Source organism: Pistacia vera, unplaced genomic scaffold (genome assembly GCF_008641045.1).
Source record: "Pistacia vera cultivar Batoury unplaced genomic scaffold, PisVer_v2 Contig441, whole genome shotgun sequence".
NCBI classification, from domain to species: domain Eukaryota; kingdom Viridiplantae; phylum Streptophyta; class Magnoliopsida; order Sapindales; family Anacardiaceae; genus Pistacia; species Pistacia vera.
The window spans coordinates 1,047,395-1,058,849 of record NW_022196270.1 but is presented as its reverse complement, the minus strand read 5'-3'; positions in this window follow the sequence as shown (position 1 = coordinate 1,058,849).

Below are 11,455 nucleotides of genomic sequence, written 5' to 3'. Positions count from 1 at the left end.
AATTTCGTCAAAAAATGCTTAGCACTCTATTTGGAAACCCTGCCAACAATGTTATTAGGTGGGAATGATGAAATAATATGGAGGGAAATCATTTTGGGACGAAATTTATTATTTTTGGATGAAAAATTTTGTAGTTAAAAACCTATTTTTTTCTGGGATGAAATTTTTTATCTCTAATTGTACAAAATTTGGAAAGTTATTGGGGATGAAATATGATTTCGTCCTCAATTGTGAAAAATGCATTTTTGGGGATGAAATTTGAAAAACTAATTAGGGAGGAAATATTATTAGTTTAAAAACACCCAATTCTTTTTCTGTTTAATTTGAAACAAAACTCAGACTTGCTTGCTGGTGAATCTCAATCTCCTGCTTTGAAATTGATTGAAACCCAAGATAAAAAATTGAAACCCAAGATAAAAAGTTGAAAATTAAGTGCAAGTGGCAAATGAGGATCGGCTGAAAATGGTAGGAAGGCATGATAGGTACCTTTGAGGATTCCGACATGCTTTAACGGGTTGTCGTTTTCCTCTTTCTCTTTAATTTTGCTCTTTGCTTCACCCATTACAAAAAAAAAAAAAAAAAAAAAAAAAAAAAAAAAAACCTACAGTAACATTAGACAGTAACACTTTTTTGGAAATATTTTACTAATACGTATCTATGGTACCATTTCTTGTGAAAATGTTATGAATATAATTTTGATAAGTAACACTTCATATTTTTATAACTCATTATCAATCAATTGTTGGATATGATTCATATTTTAAGATAACCTAAAACTAGTTAAAACTTTCATCTAAACTCTTTTGGTATACACATCAAATCCGATGTTGCTTGTACCCAACAAAGGAATTGAAAGGATAAAACACCCAATGAGGATATTGAAAGGGTAAATACCCTTATTTCTTGTTTCACAAATATTGTAATTTTTACAAATCCTATAATATTACACGTAAAACTTGTATATATGATGAATTTTTATAAATATATTGCTATTACCAATATCAACGTAACGTTTTCCTTTCTCGAAAACTCTTAAATCATAATCTGAAATCATGTACGGTTCGATAACGTTATCAAGATTTATACATACATGATAATGCTAAGGTTGCGTTTGGTTCGGGGTGATATAAGATTAATCCTGTAACCTTTGTTTAATTTTCAAGATTCCCTCGTTTGGTTGTCAAGTAATAAAATATTATGTATTCTTTTATTGCAAATAGTGTCTATTGGGGGTAATATTGAGGGTAATCAGATTACCTTCCCAAGGGGTGTTAATATAACATTATCGGGGTAATCCTAATTTTGACCCTATTTTTCCCTTAATCTTTTATCATTTCGGACACATTTGCCCTCCTATATCTACCAAATAACAGTTACATAGACCCCCTACATTTGAAAATATAGCTAAACCACAAAAAGTTTAAACCCTAGCCACGCAAGACCACCGTCGGTCGCTAGCCACCACCGTTGGCTGCCGGCGAAACTCATCATATCGAGGCAAGATCGGCGAGATCTTGTCGGTCGTGTGCTGGTAAAGACATTTCTGGCTATGGATTTGTGATCCATGGTTGGAAATGACCAGATCTAGCCGTTTTTGGTAATGAATCTTCGATCCATGGTCGGATTAGGCCTTACCGGCGCATGACCAGCCAGATCTGACAGGTTGTGCACCATTACGGCAGCTTCCAGTAGTGGTGGTTGGCTGCCAACAGTGGCTTGGGGTGGGTGGGGGTGATTTCGAGACAGATTAAGGTTTTATATGGTTGGAGTGTTTTATAAAATTTCAAATATAGGGGGTTAAAAGAAATAATTTTAAAAAGAATAATAAAAAGAATATTTTATTATTATTTAAAAAGGAGGGCAACTTAGTAATCTACATAACATACCCACTCATTCATCCTTCCAACCAAACATATTATTATAACATACCCACCAATTTATTTCAACCAACCAAACATATTTCTCTAAAGATTCTCTGGTAATCTATCTTTAAAATAATACAACATTCTCTCGTAATACAACATTCATTGAACCAAACACACCCTAGGTAATATTATTCACAAAAATGGTCACAAGAAGTTTTGAAATTATTTTTTGATTGGCTAAATTTGTGTATAATTAATTAACCCAAGTAACTAAATTAAAATCTCAATCAAAACCCACAAATCCAATTAATTAATTAATTTTAACCACAAACAGGACTACAAATAAACGTAAACCCTTTTGTGTACATGTATTTATATATTCTCTCTCTCAATCTATCTCCTTTTAGTTTTACATAGAGTTGGGCATTTGGGACTAGGTCCAAAAACCCGGTCCTTAGAGGATCAGTCCTAGCAAGCCTGGTCCCAAAATCAGACCAAGCCTAAGGAAGAGGGCTCAGTCCCTCCACTGGACCCTCCTCCAAGGCCCGGGCCCAAACCCTTTTGGTTTATTTATTTTAGTCCCCTGAACAATTACTAAAACCTCCTGTAAATTTTGAAATAGACAGGAATTGTAGGGGTTAAAAGAAAATTTTATAAAATTAAAAAAATTTGCATTTAATAACCGTTGGCTGCTGCACTATAAATATCCCCTAAATTTCTCATTTTTCCACGCCACTCAATCTCTCTACTCTCTACTCCAGATCTCTAATCAAATTCTCATTCAATTTATATTTATAATTTATTTATTTATATTATTCAATTCTTTCTATTTTTCAATATCATCTCTTATTCATATTATTATTTAATTTTTTTTCATTTTAATTATTTATTATTTTATCATAAATTCATAATAGATTCCCAAAATGATGCATTCGGAGGATCATCCCCAAATGAGTTTTATGTTCCATCCACTGAAGAAATGGAAGAGTTTGATCCATTTTCACATTTTCCTCTAGAGGCAGCAACTGCAATTCAACAACCACATTCGGTCGGGACGAGGTGCACCTAAACACAAGCGAGCTGCAACTTAACGGGCACGGGCATGGCCCAACCCCCCCCCCCCCCCCCTCGACTGTAAAAAATGGTCGTGTTCAATGTGTGACGACACTTCACTAAGTCAAAATGGCCAAAGACAAATAGGGAGGGGGAATAATCGTGTGGGGTATGTAATTTATGTGGAACCATTTTTGGTGCTGAGAAGGGGACTTCGACGATGCAACGACACTTGGAAAAGAAGTACCCCCAAATAATGCAGTTGTTTGGTACATCTTCAATCGAATCAGGTAGGCAAATTCAAACTCAACGTAATTTTAATCTACAATTCTCAACTCTCTCAACATGGATATATAATGCACATGTTGCACGAAAGGAAATAACAAGATTCATAGTTGTTACGGACTCTCCCATTTGTTTATCTGAACATCCTTATTTTATTCATATGATTAAAACTGCATTTTATCCAGCATATACCCCTGTTAGTAGAAGTACAAGTAGAAGAGATATACCAAAAAACTTTATAACAAAATAAATAATAAACTTAAAAACGAATTTAAAATTTTTAGGAATATATCTATTGCACTTACATCAGACATATGGGTTTGTAGATCAAAAACAGATTTTTTAACTGTCACAACATTTCTTAGAACATAGTTGGGGTTTACAAAAAAAATTGATGGGTTTTAAACCATTATATGAAAAACATAGTGCTAACACTATTTATTTTACAATTCATGAAGTTTTGCAAGAATATGTATTAAATGATAGAGTTGTAGTGTTAACGCTTGATAATGTAGCTACTAACACCGTGATAATCTCTTTGTTTGAAAAGAGATAGGATCTGCGTGATGAAGACAATTTTTTTCACTAGAAATGTGCTTGCCACATCATCAATTTGATTGTTAAAGCAAGTTTAGATGCTATAAATTCGAAGATGGAGAGGGTGCGCGCGGTTATCGGATTTATCATCGATGGTAGCAACAAAAGATGATAAGAGTACGTCAAACATTGTAGGCAAGAGGACCTACTGGTTCGACCTTTGAAGTTATGTATGGACATGCCTATCCATTGGAACTCCACCTATTTGATGTTGAAAAAAGCTTTGCCAACCGCCCAACAAATTACAGATTTCGTCAACCGAAAGAACCATCCACAAGAAGTTGTCAACTATGATGATTGGGCGATTTGTGTTCATTTCTTAAATTTTTTTATGATTCCACTAATACATTAAGTGGTATTTATTATCCAACTACTAATTTAGCGTTAGATATTTTACTTCAAATTTCTAAAACTTTTGCTAAATATAGATATGATGATGTTTTAATGGAAATTGTTTTAAAGATAGAAGAAAAATACGAGAAATATTGGTTAGATATTCCATTCTTATATGGATTAGGCCTTGTTGTAGATCCTAGATTTAAATTATACGTAGTTAAATGTATAATTACTCTTATTTGACTGACTTTAAGCAAAAATTGGAAAGCTTTTTTTCTTTATATCAGAACAGGTATAATGGAAGTGGACGTGGAACTTCAAGGAGAGATGATCAGGACCTTGATGAAAACCTCCATCAAGGATCGAGCATGTGGACGTATACGGAACATAGCGGAAGTAGTAGCTCCAGCTCGTACATACATGAATCAAATGAGCTAAATCACTACCTACAAATGGACATGCCCTATATGACGAAGAAGGAGAAACGTGAGATGGATGTGCTTCAATGGCGGAACCAACATCAAAATCGATTCCTCGTTATAGCTCAAATGACATGTGACATTTTATCTGTGCCGGTTTCTACAATTGCATCCGAGTAAGCATTTTCAACGAGTGGTCGGATTGTTGAAGACAGAAGATGCCCATTAACCGATGAGATGATTGAAGTGATAACGTGTTTACGAGATTGGAATCATGCAGAGAAAAGACTACAATAGCACCCCGAAGATCTCGAACTACTCGAACTCTTTAGGAACACAGATTTTAATGATTTAAATATTGTTGACGATGAAGATGAATAATTTAATAAAAAAATTTATTTAATTGTTTATTTGTGAAGCATGAATATGTGAATATTACATTTATGTTAAAATTAACCATTAATTTATTTATTATTTTTTAAAATTAATTAATCTTTTAAAAACTTACGAATCTACCCCTTAAAATTAAATAAACCCCCCTATAGAATTTCATTTCGCTCTTAAAATATATATATAAAAAAAAAAAAAAAAAAGATAGGGGAAAAATAAAATTTTGTAAGCCCATAGGAAGATCCTAAGACCGGTCCAGGTCCTAAAATTGCTCATGGGCTTGAGATCGATCTCAAGCCCGTGAGCGACTGGTCCTAAACTGGCCCAATCCCAAACAAATTGTTCTCTTCGGGTTCTTTTCAAAATTGTGTTTTTTTAACCCGAATTTGTCAATTCAAACCCCCAAACAAAAACCCAAATTAGACCCTTTCCTTTAATATTCTTTTCATTTGACTCTTCTTCTTCTTGTTCTCTTCAATACCCGCAAACCCGCTTTTGTTATACAAGTGTTTATGGAGGGAATACCACACCCGATACCCAGAACTGTAGAGCTAGCTTGATCAAGCTTTAACTACTGGTTTAATCTTTGTTTGTTTATATAATTTATGGGTTTGTTTTTGTCTTTGTGAAATGGGTTCTTTTTTAATTTTAGTTCGTTGGGTTGTTTCTTGCAGATGTTGAGTAGTTTTACCAGCATTTAGGACATGATTATACGTCTAATTTGACTGACTTTAAGCAAAAATTGGAAAGCTTTTTTTCTTTATATCAGAACAGGTACAATGAAAGTGGATGTGGAACGTCTAGGACCCTGATGAAGACCTCTATCAATGATTAAGCATGCGGGCGTATATGGAACATGACAGAAGTAGTAGCTCCAGCTCATACATACATGGACCAAATGAGCTGAATCGCTACCTACAAATAGACATGTCCTACATGACGAAGAAGGAGAAACGTGAGATGGATGTGCTTCAATGGTGGAACCAACATCAAAGTCATTCCCCATTATAGCTCAAATGACACGTGACATTTTATCTGTGCCGGTTTCTACAATTGCATCTGAGTAAGCATTTTCAACGAGTGGCCGGATTGTTGAAGACAGAAGATGCTCTTTAACCGATGAGATGATTGAAGTGATAACGTATTTACGAGATTGGACTCATGCAGAGAGAAGACTGCAATAGCACCCCGAAGATCCCGAACTACTCGAACTCTTTAGGAACACAAATTTTAATGATTTAAATATTGTTGACGATGAAGATGAATAATTTAATAAAAAAATTATTTAATTGTTTATTTGTGAAGCGTGAATGTGTGAATATTACATTTATGTTAAAATTAACCATTAATGTATTTATTATTTTTTTAAATTAATTAATCTTTTAAAAACTTACGAATCTACCCCTTAAAATTATATAAACCCCCCTACAAAATTTTATTTCGCTCTTAAATATAAAAAAAAAAAAAAAAAGATAGGGGAAAATAAAATTTTGTAAGCCCATAGGACGATCCTAAGACCGGTCCGGGTCCTAAAATTGCTCATGGGCTTGAGATCGATCCCAAGCCCATGAGTGACTTGTCCTAAATGGGCACAGTCCCAAACAAATTGTTCTCTTTGAGTTCCTTTCAAAATTGTGTTTTTTTAACCCGAATTTGTCAATTCAAACCCTCAAATTAGACCCTTTCCTTTAATATTCTTTTCATTTGACTCTTCTTATTCTTGTTCTCTTCAATACCCGCAAACCCATTTTTGTTATACAAGTGTTTATGGAGGGAATACCGCACCCGATACCCAGAACTGTAGAGTTAGCTTGATCAAGGCTTTAACTACTGGTTTAATCTTTGTTTGTTTATATAATTTATGGGTTTGTTTTTGTCTTTGTGAAATGGGTTCTTTTTTAATTTTAGTTCGGTGGGTTGTTTCTTGCAGATGTTGAGAAGTTTTACCAGCATTTAGGACATGATTATACGTCTAATTTGACTAACTTTAAGCAAAAATTGGAAAGCCTTTTTTCTTTATATCAGAACAGGTACAATGAAAGTGGAAGTGGAACATCTAGGACCCTGATGAAGACCTCCATCGATGATCAAGCATGTGGATGTATATGGAACATGGCAGAAGTAGTAGCTCCAGCTCGTACATATATGGACCAAATGAGCTGAATCACTACCTACAAATGGACATGTCCTACATGACGAAGAAGGAGAAACATGAGATGGACGTGCTTCAATGATGGAACCAACATCAAAGTCGATTCCCCGTTATAGCTCAAATGACACGTGACATTTTATCTGTGCCGGTTTCTACAATTGCATTCGAGTAAGCATTTTCAACGAGTGGCCGAATTGTTGAAGACAGAAGATGCTCTTTAACCGATGAGATGATTGAAGTGATAACGTATTTACGAGATTGGACTCATGCAGAGAGAAGACTACAATAGCACCCCGAAGATCCCGAACTACTCGAACTCTTTAGAAACAAAGATTTTAATGATTTAAATATTGTTGACGATGAAGATGAATAATTTAGTAAAAAAATTTATTTAATTGTTTATTTGTGAAGCGTGAATGTGTGAATATTACATTTATGTTAAAATTAACCATTAATTTATTTACTATTTTATTATTTTTTAAAATTAATTAAAATTTTAAAAACTTATTAATCTACCCCTAAAACTTACATAAACCCCCCTACAGAATTTTATTTAACTCCAAAATATATAAAAAACAAGGAGGGAAAATGAAATTTTGCAGGCCCATAGGATTAGTCCTATGACCGATCCTATGGGCCCGAGACCAGTTTGGGTCCTAAAATAGCTCATGGTCCTAGGATTGGTCCTAGGCCCATGAGTGACTGGTCCCATTTGGGACCAGTTCCAAATGGGCCTAGCCTCAGCTCGCTTGGGACCGATCCTTAACCAACTCTAGACTTTTACACGAACAAATTGTTTCCTACTTTCTCTTTCCCATCTTTTCTCTTCGGGATTCCTTTCAAAATTATGTTTTTTTAACCCGATTTTGTCAATTCAAACTCCCAAACAAAAACCCAAATTAAGCATTTTTCAGACCCTTTCTTTTAATATTCTTTTCATTTGACTATTCTTCTTCTTGTTCTCTTCCATACCCGCAAAAAACACAAGTGTTTATGGAAGGAATACCGCACCCGATAACAGTAGTAATGTTCAATGCTATAAAAAATAAATCAGTAAAGATATGGAATAGTATTGCAACACTAATTATTTAATAATTTTTTCTGTTATTTTCTCTTTGGGGTTCCTTTCAAAATTATGTTTTCTTAACCCGATTTCAAAATTATATAAGAATGGAATATTGGTTAGATATTCCATTCTTATATAGATTAGGCCTTGTTGTAGATCCTAGATTTAAATTATACGTAGTTAAATGTATAATTACTCTTATTTGACTGACTTTAAGCAAAAATTAGAAAGCTTTTTTTCTTTATATCAGAACAGATATAATGGAAGTGGAAGTGGAACGTCTAGGAGAGATGATCAGGACCCTGATGAAAATTAGAAAGCTTTTTGATGATTTTATATATGAATTCTTGTTTTGAAGACAGTTCTTTGTATGTTTTCTCAGAGTTTCTTCGTTCTTACTTGCATGGTCATTTTGTGATACAATTCTTGGGACAAACAAACAGCAATGTGATTTCTCTTCTTGTGAAAACTAGGCCGTTTATATAAACACAAAGAGCTACTTCTCTTTGTTGCATTCACATAAGTTAGCCTATATAGCCTTTTTGCTTCTGGTTTTTTGAAAATTTTGAAGTTTTAGTTCTCATGTTGGTTGGGTACTTGTGGGAAGTGGATAGTTATTTTCTGTAGATTACTAGGCATTTTTCTTACCCTGTAGCTTTTCCTATTTATTGGAGGCTTATTTGTTATCATGATAATATAATGTCGTTACTTCATTTGTCCAAATGACATGGTTAATGTTTACTTCACTATTTTGTCAATATGTATCAGCTGGAATGCAAAGCATTGCTATTTAGTGTGATTCGTTATTAAACAATGAGACATTGTTGTTACATCACACCATCATTGCAGGCAAACAGGAAAATGGGAACATGAACAAAATTACCCCTATTTGTAAATAGGCTCAAATGGCTGCCTGATTACAAAAAATTGCAAAGTTCTAATGGTAGTAATCACATATGTTGGATTCATGCAGTTTTGTTTGTGGAAGTATATTGTTATTTTTAGTTTGTATCCTTCGCATATTGTCTTCGAGTAGTTGTTCATGTAGTTGTAAGCCGATAATATATTATGATTTCTTCTATGCTTCTGGTGTTTTGGCAAATATGTCATGTTCAGTTTCTATTTCTGTTAAGTGGAGTGCAGAGCTTCAAAACTGTGTAACACAAGAAAGATACTTTGCATGGGATTGAAGTCCCTACGCAGACGCATTTGGGGGCAGTGCCCCCTTCATGGTAAGTCCAATTAGTAATTGGACTTGTTATTAGCTTACTAATATTTGGGCCTGGGTCAGGTTAGGTTTGAAAACCAGGAAAAAAACACCCATTAAACCCTAAACCCAAAATTAGTAATTGGACTTGTTATTAGTTTACTAATGTTATTAATAAAATTAGAATCACGTTTCTTACCCCAAAAAAAAAAAAAAAAAGCTTGAATTTTCATAACAATACTGCTTTATTTTGCTGTAGAAATTGGATGAGGCTGCTGTGCAGAAGGTATTCCTGAAGTCGCTTGATTGTATTTCTGATTTTCAGTAACATTAAATGGTATAGCTACTTGAATATTCAACCTTTTTGGAGCTGGTATGTATTTGTTAATGCTCTCCGTTTCTTTTTATGCTGTGCAGTAAGCTTTTTATTGTTAACGGCATATACAAATTATGGAGAAGCTTTTGGTTTCTTTGTTAGTCCTTTTTGTATCAACTGGTTTTTCCTTGTTTATGTTTGCTATTAGAATTTCCTGACTAAACTTAATGCACAGATGGCAAGGGAAATGGATGAAATTTTAAGGTAGCCCGTTGTAGTTCCGAGGAAGGTGTTTGTTTCCTTGGTCGAGTTATCACTCATCGGTATGTCTTATCATCTGAAATATGCATATAAATCTGCAAACTGAATTGATTTATTAGAGATATGGTGAATAATATTTCTTTTTAAAAATTTTACGTTTACTTTCTTCTGGTTGGGTTATCACTCATCAGTATGTCTTCTGTGAATGACTAAACCCTATGTATCTCAAGTTCCAGCATCTTGATGGGGAAACGAGTGGCAGTGAAACGTACAAGCAATAGCAAACTAGTAAGTTACTCTGATTTTCTTCTTTTTGTGTGCACAGGTGCATAATGGCAAGAAAACTAGGATAAAAGCATTTTTCTCACTTTTTTGACTTATTTATTAGACTTAGGTTTAATGTCTTTTTTTGGTTTTTGGACTCTTTTTTGTTTTTCTTTGTTGATTCTGTAGACATTATTAGGATCATATCTCCTTCTGGTTATGAAGTCTTTTGTATCTTTGAGCTGTAATTGAAGGCCATTTCATAAGTCTATTTGCTAGCTGATTTCATGATTTTTAATCAGTTCTTGAAATTATGTTTTTTGAAGGATGCTTCCAATGTCCTCCTTCATACGTTTGAGTGAAAAGTATTTGTTTATGATGGTCCAACCTTGAATCAAACATTTATCTTGTAAATGTACATATATCATTCTTGCCATTGTAATGGTACAAGAATAGGATGTCTTCCAATTTTTTCTTTGTTCTTTTCTGAAAAATATCACACCTTATCGATCCTGTTATTTTCTTTTGCTGTTTTTATATTTTGCATATTTATGTCATGATATTTTCTCATCCTATTTTTGTCATCTTTTGCTTTAGTATGCAAATGTGGAGTCTTGCACTTGGACTTGAGCATGTTAGAAAGGTGGGGCTTTTATTGAGATGCTTGGTTCAAGCATTTAGTAATTTGTTAAAGTTTTGGGACAGTGCAACTCTTGAATTTAGTTTTAATTTTATGACGCCTTATGGATTGTTCCCTTTTTTCTTTTTTTTTAATGGCTTGAAGTTTATATGATGTTATCAAGTTAGAGATCTGGATATCAAGGTTAGCTAGTGGTTAATGTTGGAGTATGGTTCGATATATGGGTTGTGGAGAGTTAATTATTTGGTATGAGTTCTAAGTCTAATTTACTCGTTGTTGTGTGAAGATCGGTTTTACTAGTTTACATTCCAAAAAGATGAATTGGTAGTAGGGTAGATCAGCTGGGGAGAATATAAACTTGTCAAAGGCAGTGGCGGGTTAAGGAAATTGGACCCAATGGGATTTCCCTCATGCTTGAATTTTCGGTGAGCTAATTAACTTTTTCCTTTATTTATCATTAACATTCTTTTAACTCATTCCCATGTAACAATACATCAAAACATCCATTTATGATTGGTCGAAATCGAGAATTTCATCCTCATTATCATGTTAAACTTGTCAAAGGCAGTGGCGTGTTAAGGAAATTGGACCCTGGTATTTTCGG